Source organism: Melitaea cinxia, chromosome 19 (assembly GCF_905220565.1).
Source record: "Melitaea cinxia chromosome 19, ilMelCinx1.1, whole genome shotgun sequence".
Lineage (NCBI taxonomy): Eukaryota > Metazoa > Arthropoda > Insecta > Lepidoptera > Nymphalidae > Melitaea > Melitaea cinxia.
The window spans coordinates 3,825,452-3,847,069 of record NC_059412.1 but is presented as its reverse complement, the minus strand read 5'-3'; positions in this window follow the sequence as shown (position 1 = coordinate 3,847,069).

Here is a 21,618-nt window from a genome sequence, read left to right as displayed (position 1 = left end):
GAAATTTAGATAGTGGATGTAATCAGAGCGACAAAGTCGCAAATGAGTCTGTCGAGTACGGATTAGGTACTTTAAGAAACAGGGCTGTCGCCTGCGCGGAATTAAGTTTCTTAGTTGAGTTTGTAATTTCAGTTTTTTACTTATTGATAGTTAAAAGTGATGTAGTAAGGAACGAATTGGTTTTACGAATTTATCTTATAGACGTAAACTATTACAGCGCTATTGCTATTTTATTCTCTGATGAAATAAATAAGTATTAAGTGATTAGCACTTTATTAATTCTACCGAAAAGAAATTTAGATTTGTCACTATCTCCCTGATTCTGTAGTTACCCAAGACGTCTAAAACATAAATTCTGAAAAACACTCAAAATTTTATTTTGAACGTGATAATAATATTGTACATGCCTTTATCTTAAAATTGTATTCCACGAACGCAACTTTAAAAGATTTCGTAATCAGAAACTTAAATTTGTTTTAAGAACACAAAATCTTTATCACTAATCGCGTTTAACACTCGTCGGAAATTTTTCTGAATTCTCCATTACATGGTGACGTCGTTACGAAAACAACTCCTAAATAAATTTTACACAGTTTGATTGCTTTTGTTGTACCACGTAACTGAATTGGTAAAGTTACTAAGTGTATTATAAGTTTCGGGACGCAGAAAATGTAAGTAGTAAAAAAGAATTACGTGAAATATGTTATCAAAGGATCATGAAGATCGGACTTTGTATGACGACGTTTATTAGATTTTCACGACATCATAATTCTACAAATTCATTTAATATAAACTTACTTAATATAAATATGTATATTTTTATGTGAGATACAGTTTGAAAGTGATAAAATTGATAATATATATAATATACACTTTGATAAATGTCCCAAAAAGTAATTTAAAATTTAAAGTCGTTAGGAACAAAGAACGTTTAAAACCAACGGCTATAACAAAATTAACAAGTTGATTGTAACATTATTTTCGAGCGGACCTGAATCACGCGTGCTCCGCGTTACAGATGAAAGATAACACGAAGGCTAATATTTAAATCGCGAGCTCCGTGAACCGCCGGCGACTTCCTGCGATGGCCAAAATAATTGAGCTGTGAAGTGGGAACGTTTTCTTCGTTTTTCGCATTCATTTCCGTTCGTCGTAAACTGGTCGGATGTCAAACGGTTTCCAGAGTCCATTAATATTTTTTTTATAAGGTGTGATGTTTATATTACTGTTGGAGACATTATTGCTTAAAATAAGTAGAAAATACTTAAGAAAAGCACAAAATGTAAAACTTTAGTCTAACTCAGCTTTGTAAACTTATTTTTATTCACTTCGTAACTGTATAAAAAGGATTAGGGATTTTAAGGTAGTAAAATGAATTAAAATTCATGTTTTTACGTTGTGCTACGTTAAAATACTCTCCCTTTTTTTCTTCTTAATTTGAATTTCACTAATATTACATTTTGCACACCTACAAACGTCTGCCCTTATACGTCCATAAGTTAGTAAGGTTAGCTGGTAGAGAATGCTTTTAGCATTAAGCCCGCCTTTTTTTTACAATGTATTGTGCAATAAAGTATAAATAAAAAAATATAATATATGTATTTGTCGATGGCCAATGAGTGTAAGTTGGTCCATATGCGAAGCGGTTTGCAGAGCCATTTGCTTGTGTCGTGAGCTCCATTAAGCATTAGATTTAATTCGCTAGTACCGGTTCATATTTGAACTGGTACAAGTTTAACGGTTCAATAAATTTTCAGTGTAATTGACCTATGATTTCAGTCGATTTAAAATAGAAATGTTATGTAAAATGTAATGCTGGATTTTATGTATAGCGTTATTCAATTTATTAATATTATTTAATTTTTTATATTTAATATTTATATCCTATCGTTTTTTCATAGTTATGTTTAGAAGTTTAACTGGGGTAGGCATAGCAGGATATTTCCTGCTCAAAATATGAACCAGCCAGACTGGGGTAGTACCTCGACCTTACAGAAGATAACAGCTAAATAATGCTGTCTTCAAGCAGTGTTGTGTTCCTAATGGTAAGTAAGGTGACCAGAGCTCCTCGATGGAATTGGAGATAGGGTCGGCAACGCGCTTGTAATGCTTCTGGTGTTGCAGACGTCTATAAGCTACGGTAATCGCTTACCATCAGGTGAGCCGTACACTTGTTTGTCGACTTAGTTATATAAAAAAGCAATATTTTTATCAATAATGTAAACATAAATCAAATATTTCACCAACTTCCTACAACTTAGTTCTTTGCAGATTGGCGATGTTTCGCCTCAAAACGCCTTTTATCTTCACCATATATTCTACTTAAACCAGTTTTATGCGAACGTGACTCGAACTTAACAAGTTTGAGGAATATAATAAAATCCGAATCAAGTTTGTTTCATAGAAGTTGGTTTACATCAACGAAGTTTGGAACAAAGCCGCAAATCCGCCAATAAATGTACCTCTGCCTTACCTCGAAACCTTGTGTTATAAATTATCGCAAAACTTAGAAAAAATTTTAATCAGGTAGTTTTAAGCTCATTTTATTAATTTAATTAATCCCACAAGCTATCTTTGCGTTCACGGTTATATATTTCATTTATGTGCTCTAAATCATTTGTTCTCGATTTATTTAATATCTAAAATAAATCTGGATTCGGATAATACCCAAGAGTGTAGTAGTTTTCTATTCAAAGCATTTCAATTGTTGAATCTTTAATCAGATTCTCTTGGACGAAGAAATATTATTTTTATGAGACAGCTATAATTTTTAGTAACAATTTCGAATTTATTCAGAGAATCTGTAAAACAAATTCATTTTTTATCGCAATTGCAAAGCTTTGTTATTACACTTTTAATGTGTGTATAATTATAATCTATTTGTCGTGATAAACAATTAGACATTCCGTACTATTGCAATAAATAATACTTTTAATTGAACATATCTGTGAAGAATTAGACGAGCCTGCAGTCTACATTAGAACAAGTAATTTTGAATTAGTTACGTTTCTGCTGCAATCATAAGGCAATAATTCCGTACTTAGAACTGGTTCAAATTAGTAAATTCTATTACTATTGAAACCCGCCACATGGTATGACAGTAAAGCGACAAATGACAGTAAATTACTATTAGACTACAAGCTATTCATTAAATGAGAAGTTACTACATTGCATTAATGGACTCTATAATAGCATTAAAATGAAGAAACATGTACTTAATTACTTAAAATATAGTTCATTTTGTAAATAAAATGCAAAAACTTGGCTGTGTAATCTGCGTTTGAACCATTAATAACAACAATTAAACCGTTAACTCGTCATACTGTGAAATATCGAGCATAACTGCCGTAACCCAAATCAATGATAAACATCAATACACAGAGCTAATCTAAAAATAGAATGTTGGTTGGTTTAGCAACAAGTGCGGACCAATTGTTCGCCACCCGCGAACCGACGCTAAGCCGCTTCTCGAAACAAACAATCTCTGAAAAAAATGCCCCACGAAGAGGGCATAAACACAATTCAAAACGAGATTTATTCTGGTGATTTTTGTAACGATAATAAATGTCTCTAAGCTCCTATAAGTATTATTATTATTTCTAACGATGTTTAGTACGAAGAACATCGTCAAAGCGACAACCTCACAAAATAAATTGATGCTTAAGGTAACATTTTAGATATTCAAAAACAGAACGTGAACGAAAAAAAAATAAAAACGGATTACATCGCAGGTTGTCTTTTATGTTTTAACAAATTCTAAAATATTAAACGTCTAACTCAAACGGCTTAAGAAAACAAACAAGACGTCCCATAAAGAAATAATGGCAGAATTACCTGTCCTATATTTTTCCCTTTCGATTGAGACCCATAACGCAGGTGCCATGTCGAATGAAGCGAAATCTAATAAAAAGCCGTACTGGTACATTGAATTTTAATACTCTATTGCGTTTTGTTTTTTTCTTACTACCTATTTACATGAGACAAGATCGTGTACATTCATTCGATCACGTTCACGACTGCTTTTTGTATTGTTTGTTTCGGTCAATTAATCTGATAAATGCTTGAATTTATTTTTACCTTTTTATCTAATCATTAATATAAATTTAAACATGGCGACTATGTGTCTAAAGTGCTGTTTTATAATTCATTTACACAGTACACATTTGTAATTGTTTTAAGAAAGTGTAAAGGTTAATTTATTGCGTACAATGTCACAATAAAACTTCCGTTATTATTATCATCGTCAAATTAGATTAATGAAATAGCTTTTAACGGAAATTCCCAACTGATAGAAATGTAGGTCGCACTGTATGGCAACAGGTGTATGAAGTCACGTAAGTTTGTCCACCCATTTCCTTTAGTGCCACTGTTTTAACTACTCCGACCGCTTCTTGCTTCCTTTTTGTTCTTGTATGTCTAAACGGTACAACGTGCTCTAAAATTGTGCTTTAAAAACGTTGGTCTTACTGTTTTAACTTAAAAGCTAGTCTTATTGTTTGAGATGTTCCTTTATCCGTTTCTCTTTGAAGTCTCGGAAGTTCTTTATAAACACATGTTTGTATTTCGATAAATGGTTCCATTTAATTTTATCAGTTGAATGCGGTTTATGTATTTATTTTCTTTTAAAACTTTGTTGTCGATGTCATTTAATTTAGTAATTAAGTTATGGAAATTTCCTTGTATTTTACTATCCGAAAATTCAAAATTGAGAATTTACACCACTATAAAAATACTCCAGTCCTAGTAAATATATATTTAATTGTAATTTATATACATTAGTTATTGCGATAGGAAGAATGATATCATGTACCGTAACTAATAACAATCGTATAAATCATCCACTGATGACATCATAATTGTACGTGCTTCTTCAAGTTCACACAGCTTTAGAAGAAAATAACCTTTAATCAATTGAAATATAAAATCATTTATAGACTACCTCCAATAAAAAGCTAATTGTCATTTTTTATCGCACATTTATCTTCAATTTGCGTTCTGTACTTTTTTATAGCAAAGAATACTCTCGAAAAAGGAGACAAATTGTGTTTTACAAGTTTTCTGTGAAAAGCCTCTAAATTCAATTCGGATTTTATTTCCAGCTGTCTACGACAGTCGGTCAATTTGTTTGCTCCATTCCGCCTTGTTTCCTGTTCAATAACCTCACAATAAAATGTTTCTTGTATTTAACAAAGAAATCGTAATTTGTGTATATTGAATTTTAGCTCAAATTTTGTTTAGGGTATTTGATCTCTTTGCAATTTTGACTTTATTATCATTTTATCCGCCAACCCGCATTGGAGCAGCGTGGTGGATTAAGCTCCGATCCTTCTCCTACATGGGGAAGAGGCCTATGCCCAACAGTGGGATATTACAGGCTGAATCGTAATCGCAATCGTATCATTTTTTGTTTGATAACAATATTTTGTCTGATTCTACAAGTTCGTTATCTAACATACAAAGGTACTATCTAGATGATAATCTAGATGGTATATAAAGAAAATCGAAAAAGCAGTAAATAATCTAAATCGTGAAAATGGTAATGCTCAGTAATCGGCAAACAATCGTAAGATCGCAATATCGCTTTCCCAAGCCTTGAACCAATTCTTTATCGTTTCTCTTTTGGGAATATCGGATACGTTCTCAATGTTCCAACTGTTTGTAGACGGAAACAAGTGTCAACGTACCCGATAGGCGACTCACGCTTTTTATAAATTCAACATGTTTACTTAATGTGATTGAAACACTTCGAAATTCATCAACTAAATAATATTTATCCTGTATTTTTGAGATAGCTTATTTTTAAATTTCATGTTTCGTAAGATAAGAAACTTTTTCCGCCTATTGGTCTTTTACATTTTCTTCTAAGTGTAAAGAAATAGATGGATGCTTTTGGCCCAACGCCAGAGGCTTGCAATACGCTCTCACTATTTAGTGCCAATTTCCACGAAACCCAACTTCAGAAATCTTTTTAACTTTAATAATGCTTAAGTGCCGAGCAACACACCTTGACTTAACACACAATATATTAAGACTTTTACTATCTTAAACGACATTAAACGCTTATTCTTATATTTATGAACTACTTAAACATAATAGACATAATTAAGTAGTATAAGAAGAAGATTTTGTAGGTTCTTATACTTTTTTATCGTTAATTCGTTTATTTTCATTTAGCATTGTTAATGTCTTAAAAATGTATTATTCCATTTAAAAAAAATTAATTAATATTTCGTTAAATTGTAACGAAAGAGATTAACGTAATTTTTTCATTGATTTTGTTTACATTCATTTAATTTCTTCGATTTACTTTTAATAAATATATTAATTTTTATATTCTATTCTACTAAGTCCCCTCACGCAAATCGCAATCATTTTGGTTAAAAGTTATAACTATGAAGCTCTTTACTAAATTATATATTAGTTATATTTGAATTTTAACTTTTAATTTAAACATGTAATACTTATTCAGGCTTCATTTATTTCTATTAATTTTAATTCGAATTTTACTTTTTTTTCCAGGTAAGTACGAGATCTGCAAGCAAGATATTTTTACAATACCACAAAATCATGACGGTAATTTTATTTGCTACCATTAAATATCAACCTACAATTTACTATAAGTACCTAATATTACAAACGTGCCACTTCATATAACCAGAAAATTGAGTGCTACGTATTAAGTTATAAGCCTTGAAAGGAAATAAAAACGTAAGGAAAAACCTTTTCTGATTCAATAGTGACGCTTGTTTCATGTGAAATTACAAAGTCCCACGTTTCCAATATTCAATATGTTAAAGAGAAGTTAAGCAGAACAGTTCCAAATCTCCTTTCCCCGGGGCGAGAAACTGTGGTACAACTTAAAGACTTACAAAATTCTGCGTAAATTTATCAAAATGTATTTTTAGTTACAGTTTTTGAGATGTGAAATTAATATGTTTTTCATTTTTCTAATGTACAAGACAACCGAAAAGCTGCTTTTAGCAATGCCATTTTATCATTTATTGTTCCAATACGGATTTTAACCAACTAAAAACTCAAGGTAAAAGCGATTTTTCATATATTATAATATAACTACATATGTATAAACATATATCAGTATACCATAAAAGAATATGGTAGAATCAATCTTGTATCAAACCCCAAAATTTGAGTAGGCAGAAAATTAATGTTCTTCGCGATAATGCGACGCCGAATATTTTTATCCTTTTAGACAGTGGGTAGTTTATCGTCATGAGATAGGCGTGTGGGGATCTTTAAATTTCAATAGGAAATGAATACTTCCCGTATGGCTTGATATATTTTATAGACATGGGTTTTACCGATAGAATTCTAACTTTTTTTCTGACAGAGGAAGTGCGTGTCTGAAAAAGTAATAGTTTTTAAAATTCTTTTTGCGATTGAGCCTTTTCCTTCCTTCTCTTCTGCTCTTTGTTACTTTTTTAATGCTTCAGAGAATAATATATTTTGTCTGCAAGTAACACAGTATTTTTTTCGGACAAAGATCTTCAGTACTAGTTTTATCGTACTTATGAGTCTGCAAGTCTCCTCTGCTAGACTACCTTTGTTGGATGCTAAATAGAATATAGATGTACAATATACTTTGACTGCAAGTAATAGTATATTCACAGCATTAATTTGTATTCAATCTGGCGATCCTTGGTGTGCTGTTTATGATGCATTTCCCGTATTAGTTGGGTACACAAATTCCCTTGCAAAGGCGATTCGTCTCAAAATCCATATTCACGAAGAAATTACGTAATCAAAGCACGCTTACGATACCCACCCTGAAGCGTTGATTCCTATAACATTGCAATAAAGGCTATTTTCGAATGATTAGATTCAAGATGAGATTGCATAGGGTTCAGTCTTCGGGGAGACGCGTGACCCGATGTTTACGATTAGGGGACATGTAGATGTAATGAAAATGAAATGTTTCGTTGCGTAACATCCGTTTGCAACGTGGGTGGTAAGATCGATGTCCGTCTATGTATTGATGTAACAAGTAATGTAAATCGTAATTATTAGACTTCATAGCCTTAAAAGTAGAAGTACCTATTTATAGCAACGCTTAAATAGAAAGGATTTGATACCATTTCATATCTTGCATTGTTTATTTTAAATGTTATAAATGTACTGCGCTTAGCATATTTGATATTTATTATTTTAAATAATTAATATCCAAAATTATGTAACAAACAAAACTATTTCAATATTTCATAATGTACGGTTTCAGCGATATGACACGAAACAGAATTTCAAATTGCATTTATTAATAAAGCAGTATTTAATTATGCAAACGTGTATCATATCTCTCACTATTAACATTTACAGCGAACGATTTAAATTAGAAATTGTATACAGTTTAGAATTGAATAAAACTTTTGCAATTTAAATATTGCTGCGGTGACGACGAAAATGTTACTCGTTTTGATCATTTATTCGCCGTAATTTAAAAAGTACATTTAAGTAAATAATAATAAATAAATACCTATAACTTACACACATTGTGGTCTGCTCCTAAGGTAAGAAACGTACTGCTTGTGCTATAGGTTACAGCATGACTGATATAGCTACATAATTTTTAGATACACAAACATGTAAATAATACATATACCCCAGACTCGGTGTGGGAATCGAACCCACAACCCCCGGAGCAGAAAGCAGGGTCACTACTAACTTCCTCAACGACTAGTCCAGTAAATAAAAATAGTTAAACATTTTTAGTATATAAGTATAATCTATTTACTAACTAAACGCACCAAATAGTACTAGGGACGCAATTTCACTCCCCTGGCTTTGTCCCTTGGCACGTGTCACACGAATTTGCTTTGCAATTGTGAAGGGCGACCAATTTACCCAGACATATAACCCCCTTTCTTTCACTCTCCTAACAATTTCATTGTGTGTGAAAGGGAGATAAGTTTGAAAGAGAGTATAGATTTCAGAATGAATTGAGTAATCCTTTCGTTTGTTAGCTTCGAAAGAGGAGTTTAGGTGCAATTGTTATGTTAAGCGCTTTGTACGCTGTTTATTATTATTAATAGCTTTTTGTTTTCATTCTTAACTAAACTGTTATAAATATTCTTATATACCTACCTACCTACCTACCTACCTACCTACTAATAATAAACATCTTGTAATAATATGATTTATAGATCATAAAATAATAACATAGGGCAACAATGTCATGGTTATATTATCTGTATTTTTCTTAGTAACACAATCTGTCACGTGATTATATTACATTAATACGCTGAGTCATTAATTTCTCAAAACATTTCAATGTCGCCTCATTTACCATGACACGCGCTTCTTGATGGCTGACTAAACAAAAATATCTTAGCGTAAAACGGAAATCAACTAACAAAGGACGAAGCTAATCCGACAAATCGCACATTACGCGCAACGGAACTCACAATAACGTCAAAAAAGCGCGAAAAATGACAGCTCGAGATTCAAAATGGCCGGCGAAGAAAGGAAATTACGTCATTTGTCCCGTGCCATTTAACTGGCGTCTGATATTAAAACTAAACTTAATTGATAGACGCTGTTGTAAAATGTATTTCCTGTGCTTACAAATATAGATGTTTAATAGAATATAAAATTTTATTACATTTAGAGACTATTTAACCGACTTCCAAAAAAGGAGGAGGTTCTCAATTCGACTGTATTTTTTTTTTTTTTTTTTTTTTTTTTTTTTTTTTTTTTTTTTTTTTTTTTTTTTTATGTATGTTACATCAGAACTTTTGACCAGGTAGACCGATTTCGACAAATTTTGTTTTAATCGAAAGGTGGTGTGTGCCGATTGGTCCCATTTAAATTTATTTGAGATCTAACAACTACTTTTCGAATTATATCTAATAATGCGTTTTTACTTGACGCTTTTTTCGTCGACCTACGTTGTATTATACCACATAACTTTCTACTGGGTGTACCGATTTTGATAATTCTTTTTTTGTTGGAAAGGGGATATCCCTAGTTTGGTACCATGATAAGGAAACCAGGATCTGATGATGGGATCCCAGAGAAATCGAGAGAAACTCTTGAAAATCCGCAATAACTTTTTACCTGGTGTATCGATTTTGATAATTTTTACTTTAATCGAAAGCTGATGTTTATCATGTGGTCACATATAAATTTTATCGAGATCTGATAACTACTTTTTGATTAATCTTTGATAACGCGTATTTACTTGACATTATTTTCGTCACCTTACGTTGTATTATACCTCATAACTTTTTACTGGGTGCACCGATTTTGACGTTTCTTATATAAATTAAAAGCTACTATTCGTCACGTGGTCCCATTCAAATTTAATTGAGATTTAATTCGTAATTTGTGAGTTGTATCTAGTATTGCGTATTTACTTGACGGTTTTTTCGTCACCCTACGTTGTATTATACGTTATATCTTTTTACTGGGTGCACTGATTTTGATCTTTTTTGTATAAATCAAAAGCTAATACTTGTCATGTCGTCCGTTTTAAATATGATTGAGATATAATGAGCAATTTTTGAGTAATCTTTGATGACACGTATTTACATGACGATGTTAAGACGACTGTGGTCATGTTCAATACTTTGCCACAACGCCATCTATCAAAATGTAATGAAATTACTTCGTTCACTATCGATCAAATTACAATATTCCACTAGAGTAGAGAGTAGCAGTTTATTCGTTATAAATATATTTGAGCTTTTAATTTTTGAGTTATCGCTAATACTGGGTATTTACTTGGCTATTTTACGTCGACCAACGTTATATTAACCTCATTACTATTTTACTGGGTGGACCGATATCGATGATTCTTTTTTTAATCGATAGGTGGTGCTTGTCATGTGGTCCCATTTAAATATAATTGAGATTTGACTCGAACTTTTTGAGCTATATCTGATATGGCGTATTTACTTGACTGTTTTTGGAGTTTTCTCCTTAAGAATCGATTTTCATTTAAGGCCCCGGAATGAAAAAATTGAACAGTAAAATCTACTGAACGAATGACCTTGTTAGAGATGGCGTTCAGACGTTTTCTAATAACGCAATTAGGTTCCGATAGATGGCGTTATTGCATTCATTTATTTACAATTTGATATAGTAATAATATATTTCTTAGACTAGTAAGCCTTTTTGTGCCTATTTAGACAGTTGATCTGAAGGGGTAAACTCCAGTCGTGCATCGGAGCTGTGTGAAAACATGAACATTACATATTTTTAATAAAAAAGACATAAACCGTAATTCAATATAAATCCGCTTCAACTAAAAAACCCGCCGTAATAAGCGATGTCAGCGCTTCGCGCGAATCGACGACGGGCCTTTTATGAAATTTCTGCCTACAATCGCTAACAAAATGTTAGAAATAACAATAGAACATTATATAATTCTACAATTTTATAATGTCGCGTTATATGGAATACGAACAAAGTATTACTATTTTTTCGTCGATCTACGTTGTATTACTCTTCGATGTAATTGAAGTCGGTTTTTTTTTCGTTTGCGAGCAAACACAATTATTTATAGTTTAATTACTTCTCATTTTATGTCAGACTTGACCCAGACTAAATTATGTCTTAGCTTGGCCAATTAGTTAATGTAAATTTGTATTTATTAAAAGTCGTAACTTGATTTATAAACCCTTGTAACTTCTGGACAATGTACACTTTAAAAAAAAACCTGACAAAGAATTCTACACCAGATTAATTTTAGTATTATGTTTTAAAAGAAAAACCACTCATAAATGTATTAACGTTCCCAAAAATGTATTAAAAGTATTGTGCAATCAAACAGTTTTTGGATTTACATATGGCCTAGTAAACTACCTTTAAAAATTGTGAGAATTATATGCTACCAAATGCTTCTCGAAACCTACGATTATCAAGTTCACATATTCCTTAATGTTATCGATATACACAAATAAAACTGCACTATCAATAACATACACACAAATATGAAAAATGTCAATTAACGTCATAACTAGATAATAATAAACAATTAAATCACAACATCAAACTAATTATGATTTTAACGTTGTACCCAGTATTCGTAGCTATATACTTATAAGTGTTGTGTTATGTGTACTCTTGTCCATTTATGTATATTGATTGTAACTCGATAGTTAGGGCGCGACCGTGTGTAGTATGAGTGATATATAAGATAAATAGGGTAGGGGAGGGTCGAAAAATCGAACGGGAACCTTTGACACCCACGTCTGTTGGTAGGTAGTGTCCACGGTGTACGATGTACAACTCGCGTATTTGGTTGAAAAACTATTGGTAGTTTTTTAATTATATATATATATACAAATAAAATTGAAGTGACTGTTTGTAATATTAAAATAACCGCTTTTTTATAAATGCATATGGATTTATATAGACGGTACATATACCAAAATAGCATTTTTTTAAATTTTTGTCTTTCTGTCGGTTTGTCTATCTGCTTATTCAGGCTAATCTCTGAAACGGCTGGACCGATTTTCACGGGACTTTCACTGGTAAATAGCTGACGTAATAAGGAATAACTTAGGCTAATTTTGTTTTCGAAATTTACTTTAATTTATAATTATGTCTGCGAATTGAACAATAACTTTTTTGTTAAATCCCACGCTCATGAAGTCGCGGGCACAGCTAGTTTTTAATATATAATTCAATGACTGTTGATAAAGTTATGTACTAGTTAGGTCTTGTGTTAATTATTTTTAAATTACTTTTATTTTATTTTAGTTGTGTTTGTACAAAAATATATGGTAGATAAACTCAGAGATGCAAACACAAACATACTTTTAAATCTGTAGGTACATATTAAAAAAAATAAGTACCCCATTTTTGTATCCGACTTAATTAAATGTCATCCCTTTCGTAACCCTCTCTTTAAAGTTAAGAAGTCTATCCGTAAAAACAACACAAACAAAATTACTTTCGTAATTTTTAATATAAATCTCTAATTCAAAAAAAGTTTGCAAATTAACTTTCAAGATGAGAAAAAAATTCACAACATACACTATATAATACTAGCTGCTCTAATACTCCTGCGATTTCATCTTCTTTAATTTGACCAACTCTGCGTTTTCCTGAAGAGTGTTCTAGGCGACGCAGTGTCTGTCTGACACTGTCAATCGTCTGCAATAGACGGACTAAGGCCAATGATGATGATGAATTTGAGAAACAATCATACTTAAATATTATATAGTCTAAAGTACTGCAGTTTCACGCATGTTTTTGTTTATCGTTACTTCTTTAATTCTATGACATAAGCTAGTATGTTGTTAGCTTTATAATGTAATAAGCAGACAAAAAAAAAGTTTTAATGCATGAAATAACAAGTATCAAATATTTCCGTTACACTATTATTCCCTGCCTTGTTTTGTTATTTATTTTGAGGATTCTAGGAACTCTATTACGTGTCTTTTATCTCTTTCTCTCTATTCATAAATCTTATACCCTTCCCTGTCTAACATACATATAAAACGAGGTGCAACCCTCCATCACACTGATACAGAGAGTACGTGGACATAAATTTTATTAATGTACCCACTTCATCTCTCGTGTACCGCTTTTACACAGAAATTAGCTTTCTAAGACCCTTAAGACTATTATATTTGAAATATAAATACATTCACAAGTTGAATATATCTAATATTATAAAGCTGAAGACTGTTTGCTTGAACGCGCTAAAGCTATCGCTACTGATTCGAATTGAAAAATTATTATTATTATTTTGTTAGATAGTCAATTTTCCGATAAGCCTTTTTTCTCAAATTAATGCTGTTGAAACCTCGGGGCACAACTAGTAGTGCAATAATACATTAAAGACTTAATGTCAGTTGGTCGCGCTATGTCTCCTAAAAGTTAAGTGCTTCGTTTTAATTTCTTTACAATCCAGTAACAATATTAAAATAGACTCAAGAGAAGCAACACAGATTATTATTTAATACCGCTGTGTTTTATTTACTTAATCCATTTTTAAGGTTCCGTACCCAAAGGGTAAAAACGGGACCTTATTACTAAGACTTCGCTGTCCGTCCGTCCGTGCGTCCGTCTGTCTGTCTGTTTGTCTGTCTGTCACCAGGCTGTATCTCAGGAACGGTGATAGCTAGACAGTTGAAATTTCTGTTGCCTCTATAACAACAAATACTAAAAACAAAATAAAATAAATCTATAAAAACAATAAATACAAACATTCTATACAAAAACGACATTTTTGCCTATTTTTGCTCGATTTTTGGTAACAGGTAGGGACTTAAAATATTCACAGAATACTTAATTGTATATTTATTTTAATAATAAATAATAAATTTAAAATAAAAAAATATATTTAGGGGGCTCTCGCGTCCGACTCGCACTTGGCCGATTTTAATAGTTTTTTTTTAATATTAAATTATTAACGAACACAATAAAAAAATACCAATTTGATGCAATCATTAGGAAGCTATGTGTGTACATTTCGGACATTCATTTATATTTATACACACATTAATTACAAATGAAATTGAAGACAAGAACATTAGCCGGTTAGTACAGCGTGGATGACGCATAAGTAACATATCACATGTACATGATTCATACATTGTACGCATAGCAACTGCAACCGATACAAAAAGTATTAAAAAGTGTAATAATAATGAATAATTTAGTGAAAGCGCGTGCCGTATTATATAAAAGTGTACAATACATCGCTCGAGGGGAATGACAGCTGCAAGCTACCACATCTGCCAGCCCTAATGGCTCGAACCGGCTTTGCACGGGGTGGGGTTTTTGCAACGCGTGTCGTAAACAGGCATATTTAACTGCATTGATTCAATTGATATCATTATTTTAAAAAGTACCAAGATAAATGTGTTGATAAAAGGTAAACGAAGATTTACCACATGGGCACAAAACCATATCTTTATAAAAACTGACTGCAATGTACATTGACAAGTATCACAACGTAGGGAGTCAACAAAGTAATCAATCCATTGCGCATTGCTAGAGATAATTTCAAGAAGAACTAGTCAGATCTCAATAAAATTTAAATGGGACCACTTACGTTAGTTGACGTTTAAAAAGAATCATTAAAGAAGTTATGAGGTAACACACATTAAAATACAATGGAATTGAGAACTTCCGTCTTTTTAAAGTTAGTTAAAAATAAATAAAATGATAAAATTTTCACCCTTATCATTAAAAACGGCAACACCACACTGTAAACTATAATGACACATGTAAAACAATTCGTTGCGTGTGTAACCGTCTTTACGCGTAAATAAAGACACGGTTCGTCACACACACTAACAAGAGCACACCACGCACACGTTCAGGAGGGTCTTGCCATTATAACACACACTAATAAGAGCACACACGCACTCACGTGTACACGTGTGTGTGTTCACGTGTAGTGTGTATTCAGAAGGGTGTTGCCATTGTGACTGAGAGTCAGGGTTGCCGCGATAACAGTTTTGTTTTTACTTGTTGAACGTTCTGAATTGTTGATGGATGATCTAAAATGATTGATTGAACACGTATTTTCGAGTATTGCCAATAGATTCTCACAAAGCCCTTATTTCTTTGTGCGTTCTTTCATCGTCGGTGAATTGATTTTCATTTCATTGATTTAAGGTTTGACTGATTTTTGTTATTGATTTTTTTATAGCTCTATAAAAAATAAAAAAACGTAAAATATAAAACGTTACTATGAGATTTAATTTAAAATTAAACCTTTTTAAGGAATTTGTATTTTTTGATTATCTTTCATAATCTTTACAGGTATTACAACTCATGTGTAAAAGAACAGAAAAACGGAAAATAAATTGAATACGCAAGCACAAAAACCCGAAGTGGTTTGAAAAAAAATCAATTTATTTTATATAAAAATGCGACCGTCGATTGTCGAGCCCTTTAGAGATTACAGGATTTTGTGACGAATTTATTACATTTTTCGAGAATTCCCTTCTTGTAAACGTAAATTTATTTAACGTAATATTATTATACAAAATACGAAGATCAAACGTATTTCTTTTTGTTGATGAAATCTCGTCTTCATAATTAAATAACCTATGCTCGTACGTAAAAATAAAATTCCTTTACATCACCTAAATAACTTCGTTATCTGACAAATAAAAGGGAAATATGAGTTCATCATTTCGATCTTAATAGATCACGAGACTTTTTCTTTTATATTATTTACCAGAAATAACATCATTATACCATGCGGGGACCGTCATCCAATCAAACCAATTTATAGAACAAAATTTTAAAAAAAAATCATGCGTGAGATTCCTCGGATAATAGTCTATACAGAAATTGTAATAAAAAAGTGTTTTTTCTTTATTATCTGTGGAATTTCACGCGCTATTTTTTTTTACCTTGATTTTTGTTTAGTCAAATATTCGTATTCGGATTTCAAAAAATGCTTGACAAAACTATTTTAGTTTCAACTCGGTAATAGTGTTTCAATTTAATCAGTTAATGTGTTGCTTTTGGTTTTACGACTGGCTGTACAAATGTACTCCAGTCAAATTAATACTCTGTACCTATAAAACGTTCTATTAAACTATAAAAACTATAAAGTGCTATTTTAGGTGCCCGCATACCGACGCTTTAATTCTTAGGTACCCTTACAACAATGGCGGCGAGAAATATTACTTGAAAAATAATTATATAGCTTACATAATCTTTGAAAGTTTATCGTGTATACCTCGTATTAGGATATTGTAAATCTTAATAAAGTTTTATAGTTTAAATTTAGTGTGGACGATAAAAAGTTTACATAAAGAATTATTTTTTCAGAAACTCTAGTGTAAAGAAACTTTTTATTTAAAATCCGTTATAATATTCATAATTTTTCTGTAGAAGTTAGTTTTGTAGTAATTGTACTTTATCTTGGAAATTAATCATTTAGAAAATGAAGTTTATATTTTAATTTTTACGAACTATATTATAGATGCTTAGAAACGATTAGCTAGATCTGCATGAAATGTTTGCACAAAAATAGTTTATAATAAATAAATCTAGAATCGCACTAAGCAACTGCTTATTCCTCAGATTACCACCGTTTTTCCTAGCTTTTAAAACTGCTCTTTCTTCATATATTTTGAGGACCAATCGAAGAATGTATATACAGTACGATGTAGAGAACCCAAGCCGAAGTTTCGGCTTAATCCCTTAACGTTTTATTGGCTTTTCGTCCTAAAACTTCGGTGAATGAATTCCTTGCGACAATCGGATTTCGGTTAGCCCTGATTGCAAACCATTGTCTTTTATTTGAAAACCTTGACCGTGGATTTCTATGTGTTTTCATATATCTCATATATATAACCATTTCAATATTAATTTTGTCAATAATATAGTTTTTGTTATTTCATTTTTGCAATCGAATCTTATATCTACACACACACACACTTCAGCCTATCGCAGTCCACTGCTGGACATAGGCCTCCCCAAGTTCGCGCCAGACATCCCGGTCTTCCGCAATCCGCATCCGCATCTTATATCTACAACTAAAGTTATTATTTAAAACACGGAAAAATCTTCTGAAATCGACCTTTCTTTTTTTCTGCTTTTAAAATTAAATTCAATATGGATTCTTTTAAAATTCGACTATTTCAATTCTTCAAGTTCTGTTTTTAAATACACACACATATCGTAAAATTATCATCCATTTCAATTTAAAATCAACTTTAATCCAAAAAAAAATAAACTCACATTTTTTTTTTATTATATAAAATACATACTATCTAATACATTTTGATAATCTATCAGCAAAGTATGAAATACTCCTCAAATAGAGTTACGACCTGCAGAGCCACCAACATAGTGTTCAGGTAGTTTTATCAGAATTTACGGGGCGGACACGTTCGGTGCTTTATTATTAACACTTGGGTGCATAAAGCAGAACATTTTATAAGTTATTTGAAAGATTTTATACAAAAATATACTATTTTGTATTAACTGACAAAGCTAGGTTCTTATATTCTGAAAACGAGTCCGTTGCGAGTGAGTTGCTTACTATCTATTTATTTTAATCAAACTGGGAGTAAGGATTTTGTGATAATTCAAAAGATTTTTTTTTTTTGTTTGTGACGGTTACTCAATTCTTCTTCAAAATTATATTGAGATATGTTTCTACTACATGGGGAAAGAGGCATATGCCCAGTAGTGGCATATTACAGGCTGAAGCATTTATGCTTCTATCTAAATTAAAAATATATATACATCTACCCACCCAAACAAAGAAGTTTATTCTAATAGAAAAAAAAAAACAAACGAGTGTGCTTTAGACCACACGACTGAAGTAAAACTTACGAAACGTAATTCTCTTTTTCTATCTTCACTAACTTATATCTCCCTCTCAACGTCCGTTCGCCTCGCCCGATCACACTTTTAGTAACGCTCTCGTCACGCATTCAACAACTTACTCCCCAAGTCAAGCGTTCGTAAAGAAGTTTTACTTCATTTTTTTTTTTTTTCAAATTTTGTCTCATACTTTAAATTTAATTAAATTACTGTTATCATATTCTTATTTAAATGATCTCATTCAGAACGTAACATATCGATTTTTAACGAACGCGTATCACCGTTATCGATATAGTTCTAATAGAGATAGTGTTGTGCAAACAATGTCTCGATATCTCCTAATTGATTTTTTTATGCTAATCGCCGTCACGGAAAGTCGCCGTAACAATAAAATGCTTTGGTATTAAAATGAATCTTTGATACAAACTCTATAATAATTATTATATAAGTGTGTAAATTAACCCCTTGTGTCTTTCAGTATGGGACATTTATTTTCTTTCTTACATTGAATGACTCAATATTCAAGATTACATAACTTCAAAACTAATTCAAAGACAGATCATCAGTTACATTCGTGAATTAATCAAGGTCTAAGTTTGAACATAACCGAACCTTCTAGACTTCAATTGTTTTCAACTGCGATAAATTACAATATTCCATATACTCGTATTTATATTACTATACTCATACTTTGACTCTTATACATTATAAAACAATATCTATAACTGTAAACACTTTATATATGTTTAACCTATATTAGTGTTTAAATATAAGTTTTTAAGGGTGAAATTGGCATGAGATATTAAGTTCAAATCAAAACAATTAGGTATGATACCGTGAACCCGAGTAAAACACACCTGCATCTAACCGTTTGGAAATGTTAAGTTAGATAATATACTACCGTCAGACTGATATTTACGAAATCCCGTTATTAAATTAATTATACGAAAAGTAGAACGTTGAATTGTCTTCTATATTGCAGTGTGTTATTGTAAAACAACTGATTGTGAGCCTTTATAAAGCCAGTAATCAAAATTGTAATTATCTTGACGAATCAAGCTGATATGATTGAAGTAACACAGAGTAAAGTTTACTCTCAGTACTCTTGGTTACTCAGTAAACCAAGAGCTTTGCAAATAAGTTTGACTGTATAAAAATTGTATTAATATTTTACAATAATGATGTCCTTCTTATGACATCGACTGACAATAAGTAAGCGATAGATTTGACGGTAAGCGATTATCGCACGATATACATGTTTCAAGCAAAAAGAACAAATGCGTTTCTGGGTAACGTCATTCTAGAGCAAGTAAATTTAAGAAATATTGGTTTCCTATTTTCTTTCTTGTTTTCATGTTGATAAATAAACGATTATTATTAGTATTAACATCATATAACTTTTTGTGAAACAAAATATAAAATAAATAATAGTAAATGTGTTAGCGAATGATCGAGCTGACGCGAGATAATGTTGCAGATGTGGGCATCATTTGTACACGTCAATAACTTCGTAAAGGTGCATCCACACATGGCTCTTTGACACTTTGAGGGTATCGGAAGTGGTTTTTGCGATAGCTATTTTTATCCTTATCTGTTGCTAGCAAAACAAACTAAAATATTAACATTCATTTGGGACTAAAATTCACATCATTTATGTTTCTTTGTATATTTTTTGCTATTGATTAGATAAAATTCTTTTCTGCAGAATCTATATTCATAATCGGTGGTAACGTCACTGTCAACAAAAAGTAAAATTATAATTTGTAATATTCGTAGGTGCTTTTAAAGCGTATTCGAATAAATAATAATAATATATTTATTTTCGGGAATAGCCCATATAGTGTCAGTAACAATTTTTCTTATAATCTAGTGTTAGTACAATTACAAAGTATAAAATAATTATTACATTTTAACATTTCATAATCTACTTGTTAGATACATAAAACTTAGAACTAAACTTACAACTAAGTTTGTAATACTTATAAATGTAATATAATATCATATTACATTTCATTTTGAATAATATGCGTGATACATAACACATACATATATACACATATATAACTGCGTGGCCTCATTTTTTCGTCAGAGTTTTCCTAACACTAACCGTAACATGATTATTTACAGCCTAAACTAATTATTGAATATTTCTAATAATTAAGTTCATCGTTACAAATATATACTAGCTGGTTATTATGTTCTAATAGTGTATATATAGTATAATTTAAATATATGTATTCTTTACATGTTATTATTAGTCGTAGACTAAATTTTTATTAAACAAAATAAATGATTGTTAATTACCTTTACGTAATCTTTAACCTCCATCCTCTAATCTCTATTTATGTTTAATATTTGAACGTTGATTTTAAAAACAATCAATCGATTTATTCATCAAACACAACACAATAATGTATTTAACATTAACGTGTCATTCAAGACGTTTTGACATCGATTGCTCAATAATCGTACAATAGGCACTGGAGCAACATTCATTTAACCAATGTAATTTACCTGTACTCATAATTCGTTTGCTTATATTGTTTGTATTGCAAAATACCTCTATTATATATATCAATCTTTCAAGCATGGTAGTTTTAAAAGTTACACAATGAACATTAACCTACATATCAAAACATAGTATAACATATATATTACATAGTATAAAACAAAATCGCTTCCCGCTGTCTGTATGCTAAGCTCTTTAAAACTACGCAATGGATGTTCATGTAGTTTTCTTTAGTAAATAGAGTGATTCCAGAGGAAGGTTTATATGTACGTATAATACATGCATAATATAGTAGAGGAATACTGATAGTTTTTGCAACCGTGCGAAGCCGGGGCGGGTCGCTAGTCCAGTATATAATGTCTAGTCAACATCAATTCGACTATCAGACGATGAGACTTGCCTGTAATCACAATATGATTACTCATATTGTTAATGGTTGCAAAACATTCCTCTTTGGTAAATTTATCTTCAATACTTTTGTAATCTATCAGCTTAAAATATATATCATACGTCTACATACGTTCATTTTATTTGATAGGACTACATTAATTTGAATAGTTTCCAGTAGTGTCAAAATAGAGTAATATCGCCAATGTCAAGTAGAATGTTGAATAGTTGTCAATAGCGCAAAAATAGTACAGATTATTTACTATTCTGTCATACAGATGATTTAGCCAATATAACGTTAAATAAAGAAGACACAGAGGAGATTGATCGGTGCGGTAGAGATTTCCTAGCTCATAATATTTTAACTTTAAATATAAAAAAAAAATTGTAACTTTTTATATATTTACATAACTTTTAAAAGTCTTGATGCTTAGTAGACTTATGTATTGCTTAAC